The sequence below is a fragment of the Crinia signifera genome, chromosome 1 (assembly GCF_055691185.1).
Source record: "Crinia signifera chromosome 1, ASM5569118v1, whole genome shotgun sequence".
Taxonomy (NCBI): Eukaryota; Metazoa; Chordata; class Amphibia; order Anura; family Myobatrachidae; genus Crinia; species Crinia signifera.
The window spans coordinates 415,445,719-415,471,025 of NC_139217.1; the positions used below are offsets into that span (position 1 = coordinate 415,445,719).

General features: G+C 41.8%; 1 long non-coding RNA gene across 1 annotated transcript; it reads right to left on the reverse strand.

Moving 5' to 3' along the window:
• Nucleotides 1–11,588: 11,588 nt before the first annotated feature.
• On the reverse strand, nt 11,589–19,781 carry LOC146031622 (uncharacterized). The gene is made up of 3 exons (XR_014457090.1): nt 19,716–19,781; nt 14,047–14,411; nt 11,589–13,541 (listed from the first exon to the last, which is right to left on the reverse strand). It is a non-coding gene; the product is annotated as an uncharacterized LOC146031622 (long non-coding RNA).
• Nucleotides 19,782–25,307: the final 5,526 nt, after the last annotated feature.

The following is a 25,307-nucleotide window of genomic DNA, read 5'->3' on the forward strand; positions in this document are numbered from 1 at the left end:
TTTTTTATTTTATTTATTTTCTTATAGAAAAACAAAGGAATATGTTTATGATCCAAACGGCTACTTCTTGGCGTGTCTGACCCCCAAATTATTGAACAAAATGATCGTTATTAGTATTTTTGTTTTCGGAGAGCTCCAGTATTTATAAATAATTCCATACAGACTTTGTAAAATAATAGTACTGTGTGCTATTACTTGCAGCCAGAGCATCTTCCACTAAATAGATTGTTGATTGGTAGCCGTGACCAAAGCTGTGTTTAGCTATTCTGATGCCAGGGACGGTCACAGAAATATAACCCTTTAATTAATGAGAAATAGCTAAATGTCCGCAAAGCTGATTCACAGTTGATTCAAGTATGAGTAAAATGTATTATGAAAATAAAGAAGTTTATTGAATCCGCCTTAATAGAGTGACAGCTCAGACTTACCCAAGATTGAGGTTTCAACTAAAGAAACTTGAGAATACTGTATCACACTCTTTATTTATTCACTTTAAACTATCCGGGCTCTTGGATCCTATCAGACAAAATTATTACAGGACCCCCAGCAAATAAAGGCAGTATGGTTAGCAGTCCATGGCAGGGTGGCAGTGGTTAATGGATTATGGGTTGGTTAACAGGGGTGGAAGTGAAAGGCAGTGGTTGTGTGATGAGTTTTCCCCTCCATATCTTACACTCCCAAGTCCCCGTCCCCCCAGCCACCCATGCCATCCATAGAGACATCCCATAAAGGCTCTACTCAGTGCCCTCTCCATGCTAACTGACTGACTTTTTCAAAATCACTCTAACTGCAGTTAGGAGCTGATTGGTTGGAATGTTAAATCTGGCCACTATGTAACTTCACCATGCTTAATAAATCTGCCCCTCAGAGTCCAATGCTGGTGGCTGACTGTTTCACTTAAAGACGGTCATCTATTTTGTTTTGGGGTTCCCTTGCCTTATATATAATATTTTTTTAATAGAAGGGGTGATTCTGCCAGTCTCAATCGTGACTTTTATCGAAAAAATAATAAAAGTGATGTGATCTTAGGTGCACTTGCAGTCATGCGAAGAGTCTGAAGCAACATACAATTCAACTGATTTTTCAGTCTCCTTGGATCTCTGAGTGAGAAATTAGTGAAGTCAACAGTGCGTCAAGATCTCGTGCTGGGATTGTCATGACCCACTTTGGAGTCAGGACCCACAGTTTGAGAACCACTGATCTATTTTAATATATTGTTGTAAATTATTCCTAGCACTTCACTTAATTCCAAGAAAAATCTACAGAATTCAGATTTTAAAGGAGAATAGCTTAATTAGGATTGTTTATAAAAACTTATTATGTAAAGCAGCCTCTCTGTGCTTAATCTTTGGCTTTCACCTTTCTTGGATGTCATTTTTAGCTCATCCTCTATTAAGTTCTCTCCTTAGTGCCTTCTTTAGTTGTTCTCTGCCAAGGAAATTCTCAACCAATTCTAGCACTCTGTTTATTGTAAAATCCTTGCAGTTCCTCCTTCCTGCCTGGGGTGTCACTCTCTGCTGTGGTATTTGTACAACACGCTGGTTTGTATCTCAACATTGAGATACAAACCAGACTGTTCTTGAAGTACCACAGCAGACAGCGACACCCAAGGCAGGAAGGAGTAACTACAAGGATTTTACAAGGAGCAGGGGGCTAGAATGAACACTTCTATTTTATAGTATATTGTCTTTAATGTCTAGAGTTATAATTATTAAACATGCGTATGTCGAAACACCTTCATATATTTCCTCTTTAACATCTCTTATCCATTATATAAACATCCGTGTGACCATGACATACACTATAAACAACAACAAAAAAGTTGTGCTCCTTTATTTTTTATTTTTAAGATGTTACAAGTAGCAGTGTACCTAGAGAAACAACATACAAATCTATGTGGGTGTTCAGTTAACAATACAGACAAACTAATTGGAATACAGTAGATGAATAATTACAAAGCAACAGATGCATGAAGGCACTGCTTGCAAATGGCGTAGGATGAGCAGAGCGATCTAGTAAAGTATTTGGAGATAGGTGGTGAGATTTTGGGGGGGAGGGTTATTCTATTGGCTGCCATCATTTTTACTCCTAAAAAAAAAAAATTGGTCTGATAACATATTTTTTGACCAATGGTTTTTATTGGATTATCCATATGAAAACCTCTGTTTGGGGGGGGGGGGGATCCTATTTTTGTGCGATAACACACAGGATCCGGGATAATTATATGGACCCATGTGTTATCAAGGGTCTGAGGGTTACTTACTGACAATTACATAATACTAATTGTGTAGGAGTCCTATTTTCCATTGAGATCAATAGTCTTTTAATATCTGGATTTCAAGCTGCAGCATTTTGAAAACCCTTTGTGCCTTCTGTGCATATATCCTATTTACAGCACAATAAACATCTTCTGATAAAACAATTTTGAGGATATTGCTTGCTTCAAAATGAAGGGATGTCTTATTTGTTCATACCTTGTTCCAGTATATACACAGTCTCCCCCACACATCTGCACTTTGTAGAGACCTTTGTTAGGTAACACCAATGATGTACCAACAAGCACATGTGTGCATTAACATACATGGGGAAAAAAAAGAAAATAGCATATATTTAAATAGAAAAATATTGTATATTTACTACATTTAACCAATTTCTAAATAATACTAACAGAACAAATCACTGGCAATATGGTCGCTCAGCAACCATATTGCCAGCGATATTGCACCGTGTATACACAGCTGTAGATCAATGCTTATGGAAATCTATTCATAACACTTTGTAATAACAAATAGATCTAGATTGAGTTGGATCACGAAGTAAATAATCAATTATTGGAATGATTTTGCTTTGACTCATCAAATGGTTTAAAACCATTTTTTTTGTCTGTATAAATCCATGAAGGAAATAGAAGAATACATGTCTGTAATCTGTAATATTCTGTAATATTCTGGCATCATTTTAAGAAATGAAAGAAACCCAAGCAAAAGTGTATCCATTTTAGGTGGGAATTCAATTAAAGGAGACTAAATGTTGGAAGCAAATTTGATGAAAACGATGTTGCCAGATGTTTATCCTGGGGGGGGGGGTTAATATAATAAGGCTGGGTACACATTAACATGGCATGTCAGTAGACCCGCCGTTGCACCAACAATTGGCCAGCTTGTTGTATATAACCCAGTGTGTACCCAGCTTAAAGGTGGCCATACACTTCTGTGACTTCTCGTAGCAATGGTTGGCCATCCAATCCTTGAGCTGCCTGGGACCTGCAATGTATCACATGCATTCCTTTGACATGTGATGTATAGCAAGTGACCCCCTTCCTAGCCCCCGAGAGTGGTTCCAAGTCGGAGGTCGGACATGCATCGAATTGGATGGGATTTCATACACATGATTTTTACCGATTTCTCGGCCTGATCCGTCATAATCAGATGAAATCGGCCCAGATTGCATAAATGTATGGGGGCCTTGAGTCTTTCCTACATTATTATTATTAATTATTTATTTTTATTAAGTATTTATATAGCGCACACATTCCGCAGCTCTGTACAGATACTGTAATATTTGAACATTCACATTAGTACCTGTGCCAGTAGAGCAATCTATATTCCCTACCACATGGTCAGGCATACACTGATAGTCTAGGGGTAATTTTGTTGGAAGTCAATTACTCGTATATTTTTGGAGTTGTTATATGCAGAATTACTCGTCGATAAGGGATTCTGTGTAGTAATGATTACATTTACACAATCCATCCATTCATCATGTTTTCTTGATGACATATTTTTGATAATGGAATGTGTTAACATTTGGGGGTATATTCAATGCCCTTTGGCGAGCTGTGACAGTGAGCAGTGCTGATAGCTCGCCGTCACAACTCACGGGTCACCATTCAAATGACCCCCCTGCACTCACCATTTCCACCCCGCTGGATTTTTCCAGCGAGGTGGAAACGCTGAATGAAGCTGTCAAAATGGCAAGGGTCGCCGGTATATGCAGCCTCACCGTTCTCTGACCGTGATGATTCCCCTGGAACATAGAATAGGGTTATTGGCCGGCAAGCCACCCTCGCTGGCAGCATCCCCCTCGCTGGCAGCATTGAATACCGCCCTTGAAGTTTTTCCATAAATAGTTTTGCTGAACACTCCATGAAACCTGTGTGGGCTGTATCATGAACATCCGTTACACTGCCCAAATCGTTCATGTTATTGCCGGGTCAATGCAGGTGTCTAGTGACCCGTGTGTACAGTGTGAAAGAAGTGTTCGAGCATAGCGAAGAAAACACTGTGAAATCTCTTCTGTAAATAGGGAGAAGAGAAAAATGTCTCCTCTCCATGTGAATTGCTGGTGCAAAGAGGTTTTTCTGTTGACTAAATAGAATCTTTCAGTCTGAATATATGAGTGATATTAAGAGAAGTGAAACTATGCCAAAGAAGTTAAGTTCCATTCATTTGACTTATTTGGTTATCCACATAGTTATTATCAGTAGATGCCAATCACTTACTTGTAGACAGTAAGAAATATAGCCATTTTTTATGTTGCCGAATGGGCTTTACTCTGATGAATTTCTCACGTAAACATTTTCTACCATATCCTTATGTTTAATTATCACCTAATACACATTTATGTTTCTTTTTACATTCAAATAATTTTTAACTGTCTTGTGATATTTAATGCTGAATATTACTAATGTACAAAGTATCTTGGTTTGTGGAATACTTTTTTTGCACCTCATTGTGGTTTGAGACAGAAATAAAATGTATACTTTGTGTTATTTGTCACCATTCATTATTCAGCTAGTGTTCGATCCATATACATTTGTGTGTCCGTTTTATAACTTGTTTTGTATGTTCTATACTGTATAAGTGCTTGTATTTTCCTAATTTTAGAAAGCTAGCATTTAGAGTATTGTTGTCTTCAATACATTATAAAAAAAAACTGGGTAGCCCAAAGTGTATAGCTCCAAGATGTCACAACACCTTAACATAGAAAACAATATATAGAGGGTCGGGGGATACTCTTCAAAGGCGCATATAAAGAAAAGGAAAAGTATTTTCGTTAGCTTCTTGTGTGACACCTGTTTCAGCCCACGTTGATGTTTTTAGAGATGTTGATTTCGCGAAATAAAATATGAAAAAACTAGCATTAATATTCTGGCTTATTCGACTGGGTTATTATCAAGCAAATATAGAATGATGGGTGTATAGCAACTCACGGTAAGAAAGGAGATTTTCAAGCCCATCAAGGTTTCTTTATAATATGTACTGACGTCCACTCCTCAAGATTGGAGTCCCTTTACACTGCACAACGATGTCCACTTGTAGGGTTGAATTTCGTCAATGGGGAAAGTGCTCCAGGTGTGGGGACATGACGTTAGAAAATAATGGATAAATATAGGATCCAAAATGAAAATCAAGACAAAGGCAGTGATTAGAGGTAAGTCAGTGAATAAGGCAATTCACAGCATACCTCACTCACCGCTTAGACATAAGTGTATCACACATCAAGGTTTCTTTTAAGTAAGTGAAGCAATGGTGGGCTTACCCCGACTCACAGGCTATAGTGTTGATCTATTCATATAGCAGTTTCTTTTTGGTAGAGGTTTAAGGTGTTAATACAATGATCCACAGAGTACCTCACCACTTGAGCTGACCTAAAACACACATCAAGGTATCTTTTTAAACAGGGAAAGCTGATGATGAGCGTACCACAACTCACAGGCTACATAGTTGGTATACTCCTATAACAGTTTATTTAAGTTCTTCGCATTCCCTCAAAGATGGTTCTGGGTTTCGTCTCTCATCATGATGCGTGGTGGTACAGTGATAAGTGTTCAAAAAATTAAAAAAATCAATGTGTAGATTCGTTTGGTTTAGGGGTATGGGTTTCTAAATAGACAATGATCCCTTACATACATGCCTTGTGAAAAGTGACATTAAAAGTATTTCTTATTTTAAGTGAAGGAAGGGGAGGTGGCGTACCCAACTCACCCCTGTGGAATTGTGAGACGTGCCCGTAGAGGTTCCTTTTATGAAGAATTAGAAAAGATTCCCACCACTATGAAGTGTAGGGTTTCCACACTTGTAAAGGTATATTTTCGCAATCTGGGGTTTTCTTGCCAGAAAAAACTCTTAAGATGGAGCCGTGGGTAAAAACAGCATGAATTTCTTTTAATAGTAAGTAATGCAGAAAAAACTTTTTCCAATAAAGGTTCACAAGGAGTTCATGAGTAATTTTACACATGGGTACACATCCAGAAGAATATCATAAAAAAAGTAGAAAATGTAAAAAAATTGGAAAAAAGATTTTCCTTGCAAAAAGTACATACGTGAAAATATCCCATGAGGGTCCTGGAAAGTTTTGGCTATTCACTCTATCACTCTCCTATAGCACCATCAACGCGTTTCGGCCCAGGGACCTTTTTCAAGATGTGCCCATCTTGAAAAAGGTCTCTGGACCGAAACGTGTCAATGGTGCTATTTAAAAAGCGTGACAGGGCCGCGCTTTTTAAATGCTGTGTGGTCTACATACACATTCTACCATTTCCTGAACAATTTATTGAAATAATGTGATCTAGACGGCCAAGCACAATAAATTTCAACCGCTGATGGGCCCTTTAGATGCAGAGATCTGATCACACTACGCACCACAGTGTTGTGCCCTGTGTCCACAGCCTTGCCATTATACAGCTGATGCTGAGACAGTATGACTGATTTGAGGCACAGTGGTCTACCTGCAGGGGCCTGGTGGGAAATTAGAAGTATATAAAGAACACTACACATATGAGAGGTCTTCCTACTATTTTTTATTGAATCACCCTTGTATATTTTTTCTGTCTACAGATTTATGTAGCTTGGTGCTATTATTTAGTAGTGTTGCCAGTACTACAGAAAGTAGTTGAGAGGAGCATCATGCAGCAGGTTTTATGTGTTATGGGCACTATTACTTTAATTACATACAGTCTAAGGAACACTAATGTTTAGCATAATGTGAATAAGGGGAACTACTAAGTATATATACTATGTGGAAGAAAGTCATTGGACACCCTGGTTTAACTCTGAAATAATGGAATCTTCCTGACAGTGAATATGGACTCTTCCTACATGTATAAATATGGAACCAAGCGTAATAGCAGATTATTTGCTGATAAAATGACGGACAGGAAACACACTCGGTTATCATGGTCGAGCTGCGGCTCACAAGCCTCTGATCACAAAAACCAATACACGATAGAGACTTTGTTGGTGTAAGGAGCGGAAAAACTGGACGGTGGAGCAATGGAAACAAGTCCTATGGAGCGATGAATCACGCTTCGATCAGATGGGACAGTGTGGGTATGGCGATTGCCTGGAGAATGCCTGTTACCCGAATGTATAGTGCCAACAGTAAAATTTGGAGGTGGAGGCATCATGTTCTGGGGTTGTTTCTGCTGGCATGGCGTGGGCCCACTTGTACAGCTGCATGGGTACATGACATCGGCGACCTAACGAGATATTCTGGATAACTCCATGTTACCTATGTTGTGGCATTTCTATGGAAATGACGATTGACGAGTAGCTGCTGTTATTTCTGCAAAAGGTGGACCTACCCCCTATTGATTGTAAATAAACGCATGGTTTCCGTTGACATATGGTGTCCAATGACTTTCTTCCATATAGTGTAGTATTGGAGGTAAGGCACAAATTTAAAGTTAGACAAAAACCCTGCTGTTTCTGCCTAATGAGGTGGGGGTTGGGGAATTTAGGTGTCCAGTGAAATTAGTTCCACCACCTCTCCAGGACCACTTTAAGCTCTGCTTAGCTCCCACCTCAGCCTCTACCCCAGTAGCTTTATACTATTCACATCTAGCTAAACTGTACTTTAAACACTGTTATATTTAAACACTGCATATAACTACTTCGTTATATGCAGGACAAATCTATTAAAATATCTGCCTTGCAGTCCTGCTGCATTGCAATGCACACAGAGCAAAGTTTAGTCAAAGTTCATTAAAAGGTCTCACAACAAGGTCCCATAAATCTAGAGAAACTCTAAATGACCCGCAGACTCACCCAGACAGTATATATGTCTCTTTGTGTAAGAGAAGCATGCAACAATTAATTGGACTTAAATAGGAAATTAAGCAGTCATCTAAAGTGTTATATGTGAGGTCACAGAGAGAAGCTTGAAGTGAGGCATTTGAGTAATTCCAGTGTAATGACATGCGGCACTGTATTATATCCCAGTCCTTGCCAAGAAAAGAACAGTGGAGATCATTGCTATAGTACAGAGTTCTAAAATATTCAACTACTTAAAAATGCTTAATACAACAAGTCATCCAAAGCTGTTTTTCCCTGCTACATCTATTATATAAAAATGGGCAAAAGTAGACTCTCCAAATTAGTAGACAAAACCCCGCTTCTGGTAACTGAGAATGCTCAGCATAAAAAAATACAGAATTCTAAACAAAACTTAAAAAAAGTGTTTTGGTTAGTCAAATTATTTATTATACTTTTTTTCTTGAGTGTCAAAAATTTCCCATGAACGCACACATGGGGTGAAATGTCCCTGTGATGTCATAGGGTCTCTGTCTCCGCTACAGTGCGGGCTGCTCACACGGCAGACAGTGCCGGGTGAGCAGCAGCAGAGACTGCTGGAAGCAGGTAATTATGTGTGAGTGAGATGATGTAAAAGGGGTGATATTGAAGTTTAACATCTCGTGGTGTGTGTGTCTCTATTTTCCACATTCTTTTTACAGGTGACCTAAAAGACCCATCTTAATGCACCGCATGCTGGGTCTTGTAGTTCTCCTGTATAAAGCAATGTATTTTAATCTTTTCTTAACATACATAAGCCCAGCGTCCACCACCCTGGGATGGCACGGACAGCCCCAGGCTGAAGTCGGGTGAAGTCTGCGGGGACCCCTTTATTGGGTACCCCATCCATGGGTAACTAGCCAAGGTGCTCATCTGACGTCCGGGGGATCTTGCATAAACATGGGGGGACCCCTATGTTTTTTGTCCCCCATATTCTTTGGGACCAGGACCGGTCCAAGAGCCTGGTGCTGGTTTCTTAAATATGGGGGATCCCTACACATTTTTTCCTCCTTATTTGTGGAAACCTGAAATTTTTTTTTTTAGACGGGTCAAAACGTGTGTTTTATACATGCTAGCGAGGGGATGCGGGGGGCGAGGGCAGCACTCCCCGCATTCACCTGGAACAATGCCCGGGTGCCTTCCCAGGTGGGGACACCACCAAATACAAACAAAAAATTTAGAGGCGTGCCAGTGTAGTTCAGTTCTCCCTAAATCTGAATCCACCAGAAATTTCGATACTATCCATGTATCTTTGTCAAGGCGTAGACAAAGATATGTGGTTAGTATTGAAACCATTGGTGAAAAAGGGACTTGTGGAAGAACTGACTGGGCCAGCACCCTAAAGATTGGACGGCTAACTGATTGTGCACCTATCTAATGGTTGAGAGTCCAGTTTTACCTCTTCTGTTTTTTAACTTGCTTTCTGTTTGAATAAATATGTTACACTATTTGGAGCTTCTATTTCTCTCATACATGGACAAACCTGTTCACGAGGGAGTCAGATCCCATTAAAAGGCTTGGTTCTTCCCCTTATATGTGATTCAGTCTACCGTGTTTGTAGACCAAGTGATCTGGTACACAGTGTGGAATACTCAATTTCTGTTGAACATCATAAATTGTTTAAAACAATATTACCCTATTGTATCACTTGAGATTTGTCACTTGATGTGCCTTTTTTACATGCAATTTGGTCCAATAAATTGAAGAGATTTATCTGGCCAAATAGCATGTGTACAGATGGGAGGTCCTAGGGGATGTCCACAGTGCTAGGAGGGAGTGGGCAAAACTGGTAAATAAGTCAGGAGCCATTTTAAAATCTCTGCTCTGTGATCAGTGAGGCTGGTTTATACCACCAGAGCATTCCACATAGGTACTCTGCTTTGCTTTGTTTGGTTCTTATGAACAAAGGGGGTTATTCTGATCACTCGGAAAGGCACAATCACTCTCTAATGGACAAAACCATATGCACTGCAGGTGGGGCTGATGTAACATGTGCAGAGAGAGTTAGATTTAGGTATTTTATTGTTTCTGTGCAGGGTAAATACTGGCTGCTTTATTTTTACACTGCAATATAGATATCAGTTTGAAGTAAAACCCCACCCAAATCTAACTCTCTCTGCACATGTTACATCAGCCCCACCTGCAGTGCATATGGTTTTATCCATTAGAGAGTGATTGTGCCTTTCCGAGTGAATCAGAATACCCCCCAAAGTGCTTTATCCACTTTTGTGATGGCTTATTATCACTATTACCATCTGCAAGCCTATGGCTATTTTAAATTGAGTCATGAGAGATCAGCAACGGAAGAGGGTGAGGTCCTGCTGGACCAAGGAGTGGTTGCTGAAGAGAGACTCGATGCCTCACATGTCGCTACTGACCCAGATAAGGGAGAACAACCCAGAGGATTATCACAATTACCTGGGCATGGACGAAGCTACCTTCCGGGAATTGCTGGTCGTGGTGACTCCCTACATTGAGAGGCAGGATACAAAGCTGCGGAGGGCCTTCCCTGCTGAGGAGAGGCTGGTGACGACCCTGAGGTTCCTGGCTACAGGGCGGTTGCTGGATGATCTGAAGTTCAGGGCCTTAATCTCTGCACCGGCGCTGGGGCGTATCATCCCGGAGACGTGCAAAGACGTGCTGTAGAACCAGTTCTTGAATGTAAACCAATACAAAGTACACCTGTTTGTTAACTATTACAACTGTTTTATAGGCAGAGGGAAACGCGGTTGTTCATCCGGATGGCGCACCATAGCTTTCCATCTTGCCTGTGATGCATGACTGTGTAAGAAGCTCGCATGTCTCCATTTTGGTGAATGGTGGGCCATGAGGGAAAGCTGTAGCACACAGGTCTTGGTGAACAACTGCATCTCCAGCTGTAACTTACTTTAACAGGGTTGGTGCGGTGCCCTGGCAGGAGGAAGCCATTAGATATACTGGTGTGGTAGAGTGAAGTTAGGACTGTTGTCCTTGGCTGTGATGTTAACCAATGTTGGAATTGATCCTAATAAATACTTAGTAGTTGCCTACATCAGCCTGCACATTTTTGGATTTACCTCAAAATCTTTACTTAAGGATAATTTTTTTTTATGGTTCTGTACTTCTTAAGACATCATTTTTTTTAATTTTTAGGGAAAAAAAAGTTCATTGTGCAAACAGACCAACTTGGGGAAGTATGTCGGAAGGAAATATGGCCTTTAATTAAGTAAATAAAACCTGGGAGCAGTTCATTTAAGAGCAGGTGGAGATGGGAGGCTGGATATAGGCAAGATGAGATGGGCAGGCTGCCCAAATCGTGTCAGTCTGATGTCCCTCAGGTTGGAATATGCAGCGCTATATAAGAAACTGTAAATTAAATTATCTATATTTTATACACACACACACATAAATACAGTATATATTATACACCAATACACACCACACCTGTTTAGTGCAACTTGGTGGAACTTTTTTTTTTTCTTAATTTTTTTATTGACAAGAAAAATCTATTAAATACATTACAGTACATTGCAAGTGTGACAATAATAAACTGGTTGATCGAGAACAAACAATAATAATTGATGGTACATTGTATGTGATCAGCATAACAAATTAGAGCACCACAATACATCCATATAACAATCTTCAACAAATATTTCAGAATGGAGGGTCGTTGCTTAAAGTTTCTGTGAGGTACCAAGTGGTATTGGAGAAAGAATTCCTGAGGGCAACTTTCAGAGGGAGGGATAGGGTGTGGATGTATGGCAGCCAAGTATCAAAGATCTGTCAGTTTTTCTTTTTGGATAGAGGTTTCTGTCCAGTCCATCATGAACAGGTGAGTTATTCTAGGGAAAGCCAAAGACATTGAGGAGTGGGTTGGGGAGATCCATTCTAACAATATGTTTTTTTTAATAGTCGCTGCCAGCTTGACAAGCAGTAGATGGGTACCTGGGGAAAAACATTTACAATCTGAGGAGGAATATCGTCCCCAAAACACCCAAGATTTGGAAATGGTGAAGTCTATATTAAGGTTCGATTTAACAAATTCCTGAAATTCAGACCAAATAGATTGTACGATGGTACAGGACCACATGAAGTGTATTAGGTCCGCACTGTCAGCATGGTCTTCATGGTCAGTTCAGGAAAATCATTCTGCCACTCCAAAAAATCCTTTGGAGGTTGGTCTAATGCTATGCACTTATGGCAGAGGTCATATATATGAGAAGTTGAAAGGGGAATATCTAACAGTGCGTGTAAGAGTCTGTCAAGAGCACAAAGCGTAACATTTGGCCCGTCGAAGTTAATACAGATTGGGCATAGCTCTTTACCTGTACATATACAAATTGTGGTATCTGAAGTTGAGGATATTTATCTTTTAAACTTGTATAAGTCAGGATGGTCAGGGAATCTACCTTTAGAAAATTTGCAACATATTTGAGGCCTCCGACATTCCAGGATCTAAAAACATTTGTAAGCTGGCTGGGTATGAAACTGAGGTTGGCCCATAGGGGAAGAAAAATAGATGTATATTTGGAAGTGTGGACAGCAGACCTAACCAATCGCCATGCCATGCAAGTAGTATTGAGGAGGACATTACTCTTTACTGCTTCTGGGAGAGCCCGGGGGGTCTTATGTATTAAGTGTCAGTTCCCGATATCCAGTCCATTGCAATGCGATAATTAGCCGCCATAGCATAGGTTCTGAGGCATGGCAAGTTGAGGCCCCCCAGTTCCCTTTTCTGCTGATATTTGCAGGCGCTTTCCATACCACAGGAATATAGAAAGTTCCTTGTTATGTTTTGCAATATCTCCTTTAGGAGGGATGATAGGCAACATTTGCGGTGTGTACAAGACTTGGTGGAACTTTTATATAATGATGTAAGATTAATTTTGAAATTGAGAAAACTAGCGACAACATGTCAATATAAAATTAAATACCCCAAAAAACAGATAAAGCCAAAAACTGGCATGCCATAATAAAATGCATCACAAACTACAGTAAACAGACGTCTCCTCATCTGCCAACAGGGCACTATAGATTGCTGAAGGGGGGGGGTAGGGGGGTTGGCTGGGGTTGGGCACAAAGGGGTTACGCGCTACGGGCTTTGATGGGAGGATCGTTGATTGTGGTGTGCAAAGATAAAATACCGAATCGAGCCCTGTACATTAAATCATTACTCAGTCTTTCAAACTGAAGAGCCTGGTCAGGGGCCAGTACCCTCATGCAGTTTCCCATATATACAGAATATTGGTCGCAATGGTCAGGCGGTTTGGACAGTTTTCTCTTCAATTGATCGAAGATTGCATCATCTTCATCTGTATAATTTTGCTTTCTGGTGCGCTTCCTCGAACTTCCCAAAAGTGGTTGCATAGAAGGAGCTGTAGCTGTTGTTTGCTTTTGTGATGTGGCAACAGGGGTGTTGGTTAAATCCTCCGTTCCATTAGAAGTGTGGTCTGGGGTGGGTGCGAAATCCACATCAGAGCAATCCATCTTAATATAAAAATATATATTTTAATTAGGGTTATTTTTTAGAAAACCATGCGGACCAGTGAGTGGGAAGACATTGCAGTTGAGAACAGGTGGCATTTCATTAACAGCATTTCAAAAACTGAAGGGAGAACTTTCATATCCTGTCAACAGTGGATCTACGTAGTTTAGCAATTGTTGGTTCAGTATCGTACTGATGGCACAAGGAGGTTATTGTATAAGATAGCATGGAGTGTTGTGTTCATTCTAGCACCCGCTATCATTAAAAATCCATGCAGTTCCTCTTAAATGTCTGGGGTGTCGCTGTCTGCTGTAGTGATTCTAGAACAGTGTGGTCTGTATAACAGCACTGATATGCAAACCAGACCTGTGCTAGAAACACCACAGCAGACAGTGACACCCCATGCAAGGAAGATGAACTGCATGAGTTTTCAAATATGGCGGGTGCTAGAATGAACACTAGAGTGGGTAGGACTTCACTGGTAGGATGAAAAGTAAATATACTTACAGATGGTGGCAGAGATTGTTCTCCCTGTTCCAGCACAGCAGGACGTGGGTGAGAGGAGAAGCCTGATCAAACTGGCTCTTGTTCCAAAACAAATAGTAGCTGTGGGTAGTACCACAATGTTGGACACTTCCCGCACCCGAAATCTTTGATTTTTCAATCTTCAATATTTGTGAATTTTTTACGTACCCACTCCTTATCAGCTGACGGGAAAAACTGTCAGGAAAATACTGCTAATTCTTCTAAGGCCACATTTCGTCTGACCTTGTCAGAGTATCCCTTGCTTTTTAGACGCCACAGGCATTCATGGCTCCAGTAAATATTGAGTAGTCCGGTAACAAAGTCAATGTCTTTGTCTAATGACATTTCTATTTTAAAAAGAAAAGAATGAGAGAAGATATTAGAATATATGAATAAATTATATTTTATAAATGCTTCATTAATTTCATATACGTTATTGTTTTTAACAATTTTTAAATAAAAAATAATGCATGAAGGGCAACATGGTAGAGGAGAAGCAAAATATGGGGGGCAAAAAGTGGAGTATTCCCTGTATTCCTGAAACCAGCCCTGGGCTCTGGCATCGCCGTCACATGGCATTTAAGAATTTGTATTCCAGAGGAACATTTACTAATCAGTTGTATTTGACTTATTTGTATTTTCCAATGGCGTATGCATTCGTATTTATCCTGAGACGAATTTGTATTTTCAAAGTTTGAATTTTCAAATACAAATTCGTAATGGAAGCTGGCACGGATCAGTCAGATCCGTGCAATGTCCAATGTCCATGGCCGTAACCAGCCCCAGGCTCAAAGAACCGGTCCTGGTTTTAAAAAAACAGGGCAAAAAAACGTATTTGTGATCCCCCTTTTTTTTTTAAACCAGCACCAGGCCCGTCAATGTTCCCAAAATATGTGGGTCAATTTGAGTAGGGGCCCCCATATTTAAGAACCAGCACCAGGCCCAACCAGCCATCAGGGTAATGCCACAGCCGGGGCAAAATTTGTTATACAAGTCCCCCCCAGCCACAGCATTCACCCACTGACCGGTCAGCCTGTGAAGGGGTCCTGGGGGAGTGTGGACCCCCCAAAGAAGGGGTCCCCCCCTCCAGAAATGACCTACTCAGGTTTAAGCCTGGGGCTGTCCCCGATGCCCCTGTGCGGTGGGCATCAGGCTGATTGTGGAGTCCAAAAATGTAATAAACCATTGTATATTGCTGTGGGACTATGAGTCCCAGCAAGCCTCCCCCGCATGCAGGGACTTGGAGAACCATAAGTCCCAATATGATGGGCATTTTATGGTTGTATTGCTGAAGTTCCTCAGCAATACAAATAGAAGAATAAACATACTGACACACCAGAAAAATAAAACTTTATTCCATACATAGCCCTTTCATAAAGATATTGATATTTCATAAAGGCTTTCCTAAGTTGAGCCCGTAGGTAGGTCAACGTCCGTCCACACATCCTGAAGAAATCCTTTGGGGACCTGTGGGCGGAAACCATACTCACCATGTCCATTGGCATGGATCAAGTCCTCTTCACTCCAAAGTAGCATCATGGGACTAAAGAACTAAACCCAAAACCAAACCAGACTGAGGAGAAGCCGCACAATGACTTTTACATTCTGCGTCTTCTCCTCCCCGCTATTGGCCGCCTAGCGGCACCTAGTTGCCAATTAGGCGGCCAATAGCGGCATTCAGGTGGAGATGCCGTAGGATGTAAACACATCCCCAGCTTCTCCTCATTCCTGTTTGGTGTCATGTGCCTTTTTTTTCATGTGATAAATTGCATCTGAGTTAGCACATGTAAAACCGGGGATCTGAAGGGTATTGAGGAGCAGTGGGGCGGGCGGCAGCTGCAGCAGTGGTGAGGAGCAGGGCAGGGGTGCAGGCGAAGCGGCGGTGAACAATGTGTTTGAATGTCCAGTCCTGGCTGTCCTCTTGCACAGCGTACAGCAGCAGGCATCTGGCTGCAGGTATATTGAGTGACAGGCCTGGGCCAGCAGCTAAAACACCACACAGCACAGTGTCCCAACTAAGGGTAACTGGCTGCCCACTCAGTAGGAGTTGGGACTACCCCCTCTGTATCCTTCCTTGCCTCCACCAGGCCGCAGCTGCATGGATCCCCTCTGTATCTGTCCCTGCCTCCACCGAGCCAAAGGCTGCACGACCTCGGCACATCCATCAGAACCTGCTCTGATCTGTACCGTGGTCTCTCCCTCGCACCTATTCTGGCAGGTGAGTTTTATACAGGGGCCATTCTGGACAGTAAACTCAATATTTAGTCACTGTTGGCGCTGCCAACACTGACACAAACTGGCTGGCCGCCCACCCGCCCATACACCTGCCAGCCCGGCCATACACCTGCCGCTCCCTGCGCGTCCCTACACCAGCCAGCCAGTCCCACACATTGGCAATGGCAGCTGCCTTTCCAGCCCATACACCGGCCAGCCAGTGCTGCCTGTCTGTCCCCCACGCTGCCTGTGTGTAGAGGACTGCTGGGGTGATTTCTAAAAAGACTGGTAGCTCACAAATGAGCCGGATCTTTGAGGTGGCTCTGCCAATTGAGCTTTGTGAGTCATGTGATGCTTGAGGTGAGCGATGGCTCTTCTGCAGAGATGGCTCTTTCTTTACTCAACCAGCGGTCATGTTAGCGCAATAGCAACCCGTGGCTGTTCTCTCATAGGGGCAGATGTATGAACAGTCGTTATGGGGGAGAAGTGGTATCACTAATACCGCTTCTCTCCCATGTATGAAGGAGCCAGCGTGCAGTAAATGACAGGGGCGCATGTGTCCCTGTCCATATTGGCTCTGCTATCTAAATGATAGCAGGCCGAATGTATGAACGGTCAGCATCGCTGACCGTTCCGCCCGATGCTGGTTTTGGCTTCGCCAGCAGCGCTGTCCCTGCTGCTGGCTCTGGGCTGCGCTTGGGATTTCGCGTGAGTAGCAAGATCCTGCACATACCCAGTAAAGCCGGCCGGGGGGAAGGAGACGGCGCATCAGTGTTAACTGAAGCGCGGTCAGCTGGAGGAGGCATCGGCGGAGCGAAGAGTGAGCGCTCCCCCGCTTTGGCAGGCAAGATGTTAGTACATCTGGTCTGCCTCCCCTTAAGCTTTAGAAAAAAAGGGGAAACAGATAACACCATGCACTGCTGAGTGGATAGTGCAATTGTAATGATACAATTTAATAAAAACAAAACAAATATATAGGTTGCAATTGTAGCAGATTAGTAACAATTAAAATTTATAGCATGTTGCTCTGCTCTAGACACCCGGAAGGGCCATTCAGTCAAATACAATGGATGACCATCAATAGCTAAAACTATCAATGGTTATTCATCAAATAGTTTGCCACTATCGATGGCTGGGTGCAAAATCACCATCGATGACAACCATCGATGGTGTCTGCACCAATAGCCATCCCTAGAGCACAGCATTCACCCCAGTACTTAATGCATTTAATTAGCAAGTGAGCTGTTCAAAAAACAGTTAAATAGCTGTTTAAAAGACACTTTCCTTTTCTGTGCACTGCTGAACTGAGGTATTTTGCCGGGGAGGGGGGTGCTGTCAGGTGCTCGGGGACATCATCTCCCGAACAGAAGGGATTCCCCGAGATAGCCGCCCAACCTGATGACGGAGAGAACCCGCACTGTACAGAGTCTACAGGGAAGGAGACGGCCGTGGGCTCGGGAGAAGCAGAGGACGGAGGCTACGGAGGGTAATAAGGGGGGATGGGGGAGGCACCCTAAGGCACATAATACGGGGGGCGCAAAACTACGGAGGGGGGGCGGCAGCAGAGGGTGTAAAAAAAAACACATGCGGGACACTTTATGTACCGAACACTTCTGCAATGTGCTGCCGCTTGATGCGTGTAATGGCGGCAGGCTCAGAGTGCTGTGTGGGGGAGCGGATCATGCACAGGTCACCAAGTCACTCCCCGGGGGGGTGGGCGATAAATTGAAAGCTGGGAAATGTCCCCTGAAGTGTGCCTGATGGACCCGATGAGATAGATCCTATGTGCAGAAGGATCAATCTCATGGGTCAGACCCGATGCGCACGGGAAAGCGCATCGGGTCGCAGTGCAGGACAATCATGTAAGATTTGGTTTGATTTATTGACCCAATCTGTTTAAATTGGGTGAAATCGGATCAAATCTTACAATTGTAAGGGGGCCTTAAGTGTTCTGCGTGAACAGTGAACAGTATAAGGCAGACAACAGACTGATTTTTGTGAAAGTTTAAGACTTAGTGGCTGTGCATGGAGCTACTTTATAGGAGTAGAATAATCTTTGGGATCCAATGCTTTTTTTTTTTTTTTTAAACTGCCATTTAGTAGACAAACCTCCCTTGCTCACAGTGTTATATTTCAAGCCTAACATAAATAAAACATAAACATAAATAAAATACTTTTTTTATGAAAAGTTAAAATGTCACCGTATTTCACACGTATTTCCCCAAGATTAAACACGTATGAAATCGATCAGACACTGGTGCTTTTTCTACACTATAACACAGGAATTTACTATGTGAACCTTGTTTTCAGATGGTATATAACAGGTCATCTTCAGTCCAAATAGGTATACTAGGGTTTAAAAAATAACAAAGTGCAAGACAGACATCACGAGTTGTATGTATTATCACACTTCCTGTATGCAAATGACTGGGACCCACATGAGTCCTGCCATTAGTAGAGCCACCAGTTAATCCGATGGTGCCTCTATAGGAGCTGCCTGGTGATTGGCTGTGAGTGGCAATGCTATAACTGAAACAACCCACCTCATAGACTTCAATGGTGGTAGAGCAATTTGAAGCCTATGGTGAGCACTGCTACTTTTTATGTGAACCATAAGATTAACCTCTATTACTCTTGTTGTTTCCTTCACTAACATGTATTTGAAAAGTGCATTTAGATCCGAGAGTGCACAATTGTGTTTGCAGAAACGTTTCTAGGTGTTTTAATGTTGTGTATGGAATTTACATCCGAGTTTGGATAATATGGAATTGAGCATATGATCCTGTCCACCTGTGATTTGTACTTCTATCTGAAAAAAAGTTTCTTTAGTAAATTTCTTTTGCTTGCCAATTCAACCAAAAAGAGAGCTTAGTACATTTACACCCATTTGTATATTACGTAAATACTACAGGGTGGGTATGCTGGCAAATGTCCAGGGTCCCACAACGTGAAGTGGGCCCACTAAGCAGTTGCGGCCAGGATGTCACGACCTACTGGGCCTGTCTGACCCACTGCTGTCTGAAGGGGCTGCCCTGAGTAGGCTACCCTATTGTTGGGGTCTGCCTGTGGAGGTTGGTTTCCCCACAGATACCCCCACAGCTGCCATTGGTATGTTTGTCCCCTGGCAGTGTCTCTGCCAGCATTCTGTATCGATTTGAAAATAAATCCACCCTGTGACCGATCCCACAAGACAAAAATGGCAGATGCACATTAAGGCTTGCATGCACAGTGGCAATATATTGTTCCGATGCTTACAAAATTTGCATTGTGTCCAATGATGAGGAGAACACGAGGATGAACAGTGCTGCAGTCTTGTAGGACAAGGATATACAGATAGATAGATATATAGATAATATAAGACCTACATTGGGAGTGCTGAACAAAAGGAGCATACTCTTTATGCCCAGGATGTATGACAGAGAAGAAAAGCAGCGTACCTCAGTGTCCTTGGTTGCCTAGCATCCAAAACATCTTTCAGCTTCCCTGCAGCTGCTGAATAATGTTTAAATCCTTTGCCAGTTATTTTCTGAATTCTTTAGAGAGTTTATCACAACCACCTCTGTTCCCAAAAAATGAGGAAACAGTTGAGCATTAATCCTGAACTTGAAATCTATCTGGCTTTGAGGATGTACCATGAGGCAGCTTCACAAATTATATGTGCACAATAACATTACATTAATTTGCATAGTGTCACAATATCAAATTACATTTTAGAGACTATCGAATCATTCACAGTCCCCTTCTCCTTGGGATTTTGTATAAATGCATTACCACACAGTGGCCCTTATTCTGATCTGATTGCAGTATGAAAAATATTTGTTTGGAAAATGGGCAAAACCATGTGCACTGCAGGTGGGGCAGATGTAACATGTGCAAAGAGAGTTAAATTTGGGTGGGGTGTGTTGAAACTGAAATCTAAATTGCAGTGTAAAAATAATGCAGCCAGTATTTACCCTGCACAGAAACAAAATAACTCACACAAATCTAACTCTCTCTGCACATGTTACATCTGCCCCACCTGCAATGCACATGGTTTTGTCCATTTTGAGAACAAATTTGCACTGCGATCAGATCTGAATAAAGGCCAGTGTGTGAACACCACGTACAATGCCCAATTGATGAAATGTCTGTAATGAACATGAATGTTGACATGCTCACCATTTCAACGTTCTGTACAGGTGGTCAGTGGAGAGTTAAGGGCTAAGCTGTATCAGAAGAGATTGGGGTTAGTCACTAGGGGATGGGTGATAGTGTGTCATACATAGCGCCAGAAGCACTGGAGGATCATCTGGAAGACATTGTGATGGTGGCGGAGGACACAACTGGAGCCACTGGACCAGGTAAGTCACTGCTAGACCACCAGGAAGTTTTGCCAACATTCTAATCAAATCAACCTTTCATTAGTGTTAACAAGATGAATGTTGATGTAGTTAATGTTGACATACCAAGCATGTTGAAGTTGATATACTGTAATGTGAATCTTGACAAAATATACCACACTCCATCAAATAACCAAATACCTGTGTCATGCCTATTATCATTATTATTATTTAATTTATAAGGTGCCACAAGTGTTTCGCAGCGCCGTACAAAGGAACTGTACAGGGAGACAAAACTTAACATTACAATTAATAAATACCAGAAATAGATTACAGGTAAAATGAATGCCACAGTTCAATACACATTACAGCTTAAATGTATGTAGTGAGGACTTGATCAATGCGCTACTAGGGGCTGGTGGCCAAAGATGGAGATGAGTATGGATGAAGATTTTCGCTGAGTGTTTGAGTATAGGAGAGCTGTGAGTGAAAGGTGAAGAGAAGAGGGCTCTAACAACAGGAGGGAAGACACCTGCTCTGAGGAGCTTACAATCTAGTAGGAAGGGGAAACAGACAGATTACATGAGGTGCAAACAAGTGGGAGGTGGCTTGATAGCAGGATGTAAGCAGGCAGAGATGGTCAAGGCATGAGGCAGGGGGTCGGAGGACCAGCCTCAGGACTAGGTTACTACTTTAACCCCTGCATATAGGTGTCATATACAGTGATATGGTTGAGTTCATTATGTGCAGTAAGAATGGAAGCCCTGTCAATCTTTCAATGTCTGCTCTTATTGTATAAACAAGGGCGTCAATGAGATCAATTGCCTTTGTGAACCACCACTGAGTATATTTGGTGTTGTGTAATCAAATTAGTTCCAGAAGGAAATTGCTCCTTTATTTATAAACACAATTGTTCCATTCAGCCTGAGCTGCATTCAGTAACAGAGAGAACACAGCACCCATGTAATTAAAACAAGGGATCATTGATCCTTATGGGGAACGTGTCCATAGTGTACTCATTGTTCATAGTGGAAATTGGGACTTTCTGTGCATGATGGTTGTTGTATTTTCATGTACTCTTGTTGTATTCTTTGTCCAATTATTTTCTGTTGTCCTCCTTTCTTCTCTGATCTCGCATAGTATACAAGGTACACTGGAAGTATAACAGTACTACATTATGTACAAATGTGCCCAGCCTGAGCTTACAAGTGAGTTGCCATAGACGTCTATGCCCACTGCGACTATATGCAAGGCAAGTGATCATGTGTAAGGTCAGGCTAGGCACATACCTTTAATACAATCAGGACTAGATGGGTGTGTGGGTGTGGGTGTCAAAATCCTCATTTATGTAATCAGATTCAGTTCAGTTTATGAATATATCAGAGAATGGATTAATGTTGTCTGTTCTCAAAAATCATATCATCCAGAAAATAGAGTGCACAGTTAATGATCTCAATATTGATTCGTTTTCATGAACCCAAAGTTCTTGGATCCCTCTGTGGTGTGGGAATATCTGTAGTGAAAATCCAGATGACAGGTCCAGGCACCTTTGTATGATTCATTTGTAAAATTTGAGAGCTGATGAAGTTGTTGGAGGCAGGACTGGCCAACCACCAACGCATTTTAATGTTCCAAACAGCTTTGTCAAAGGTAACTTATATTGGATCCTAACAAGGTTCATATCGCTGTACTAATATGGCTGTTAATTAGTAGCTGTTAACCATCCATCTGTGTCCACATAAATATATTAATATTATCAACCTACTTTAAAGACTATTTCAATTTCATTGGGAATTCCATAAATATACCGTATATAAAAGAATTTCATCAGTTATACATTTCTGGTTTTCAGACAGTGTCTCATGTCACATGATGTAAGATATGCAGCATGTAAGATCCTTCCAATAGATTTCTAGGAATACTCTAACAGCATTTATCTTTTATCAGTATAAGGGGTGAATTTATGAAGCTTGGAGAAGTGTTATCTATCCCCATAAAGAACGTTATGAGCAAGGTGATAATGGTTCTGCCAATCAGCTACAATATGTAAATTGACAGGTAAGAGCTGATTGGCTGAACCATTATCACCTTGCTCATAACGTTCTTTATGGGGATAGATAACACTTCTCCAAGCTTCATAAATTCACCCCTAAGTCTCTACTTTCTTGAACATTGAGACCCAATCATGTGTTAATCGTCACATGATCGCCAACCACTTAGGTCAGAGGCTTCTCTTGCTTAGCAACTGTGTGACAGACAGGTAGACTCCCTACAAAAGACATATTTTCATCACAACAACTTTTTTGAAAAGGCTGACCGGACGCTGATTGGCTGCGAGCATCCAGCCAGTCTTTTCAAATCCAGAAACGCTTCCCACCCCGCTGCCCAGCAAATAGTGCTACAAGAGCCAGAGCAAGATCCCCACAGTCTGGACCATGGACCCCACTGCCTGGATCCCAGGACCCCGGACCCCGCTGCCCAAATGGAAGCAAGCCGGGATGCCGGGTAAGTACCTTTCACACTGGCCTGTTTCCCGGGCTTGTCCCCAGAGCAACCCTGCTATATAGCAGGGTTGAATTCCTGGTAAATTTTTCTGGGAATTCGGCCCGGGAACCTTGCATAACAAGAACCCTCCCATTTCTGCTTCCCTGATAATAATTTAGGAATCTTTCATGAGGTTTTTAATTGCTTTTCTTTACCATGTGTTTACATTTATAGGTCTTTTGGGTTTAGCCGAATTGCACAAGTATTTAAAATCCTCAATCATGGTTTTGTAAAAACATTCTATACTGTAAGTAATTTTTTTTTTTCATTTAAAAGGGAAGAAATTGCAGCTTATACTGTATGTTCTCTATTTTTTCAGGCATGTTGGAATGACTTTCCTCTTATAATTCTTTCAAGGATTTCATTGCAGGGCCATCCCCTGTATCCAACCTGATTGGAGCATCATCCTCATTGCTTTTATTTGGAGATGTTTGCAAGAAATCTTTTTCTGTATAACGTTTTAAAAACCCTATTTATATCTACAAAAAAATCTATTTTTTTGTGAATACGTGGGAGAAAATATTAATCCTTTACTCAGTAATGATCAGTGGCATATTTATAAAGGGTGCAATGTGCGCAATACACAGGCACCCATGAGTCCCAGGTGGCCCACACTGAGCACACTGCACTCTATTTTTAATACCTCCAGCGTCCATCGATGCGGGATGCAGCACTGCCGCAATTGCTGTAAAAGGCTGCCACAACATTTTTTCAGAGGTTTGTGCTCTAGTGCTCAGACTGTTGCGCTGTGCAGTGCGGTGTTGCTCCTGGCAGATAAGAGGAGGCCCGAACTGAGGAGGCTGTACACAGGCCTCCTCCTCTATTAGAGAGCTAATATTTTGGCAAAGTTTTTCAACTATAGATTGTAATCAGTGGCATTTTTATAATTGGTTAGGTGCACATGGACCCCTCAGCCTAGGGGGGCTAACGTCGCAAACGCTGCAAAAAGTTTTTTAAATACTTACCCCCTGGAATCCAGTAACGGACATTTTTCCAGAGATTTGCACATGCACAGATCTGCGCTATACTGGTCAGACTACACAATGCTGCTGGTGCAAAAATTGCCAGAGAAATGGCTGTTGCACCATTTTCCCAAAAATCTGCGCATGCGCAGCAGCGTCTGTTCGCTCTAGTGCATGCCAGCCTACTCCTTTCATAAAATGTCCCCCATTCCAATACTGTTGGAATGCAGTTTCTTTCTCTTTAGTTTGAATTTCTTAGATTTTTCCTTTTTCCCTCCTATTCTACCCATATTTGCCTACGTTTGAAAACTAGTTTCAGGGAGATTATAGTTAGTAATAGAATTTTGCACTGCGCCCCATTGAGGGGGGGGGGGTGTCATGTTCCGCAGAAAGGGCGTGGCTAGTTCCATATATGGAGAGATTGTGAAAAGAGTTTGTGAACGTGGCACCTAGAAGTGTTGGTGTGCACTGCTACATCTGAGAGGACTCTTTTAAAATGACTTATATCCAAATGTAGATGAGCCCCAAAGCAGTTAGTAAGAGATACTATACTTGCTAAAGTGCTGGGAAATAGTGCTGATGATTCAATATAAATGTATTTATCTCTCATTCCTTTTTTCCCAAGAATGTAACAGTGTAATGTGGGCTACAGTAGGTGAAATGAGGGAGATTGCTAGACTAATAAGGGAGAGAGGGAGATTGCTGATATTTTAGGGAGTCTACTGCAGAATGCAACTATGCTTCTACCTTTGTCATTGAGTTTCTTCTCCTACTTGGGGTCCCTGCTAGTATATAACCTCAGAAGTGGTACTCGTATGATCTAGCACAAGTCAACTAAGAAAGCTCTTTGATACAGTGAAATATGTTAGTCTTGGCCATTCCTGCCTCCAATAACTTCATCAGCTCACAGAGATTACAAAGGAAACATACAAAGTTGCCTGGAGCAGTTAACCGGATTTTCCACCCGCTATTCTCCCACACCACATTCACATTCTCAAAACAGAATGATGGAACAGATTTTTGTTGGGGGGGGGGGGGTGATTTTTAGTGGGAAACATCGCATTTTTTGCCGCAAATTCGCACATTTTGGCCTGGTGATTATTCAAACACTTCAATTCTCATCCAGATGTTTTTCCATTATAAAGTATACAATTCGCAAATTTAATGGGATTCGATTTTTGGTAGGTTCTGACAGGCGAATTTG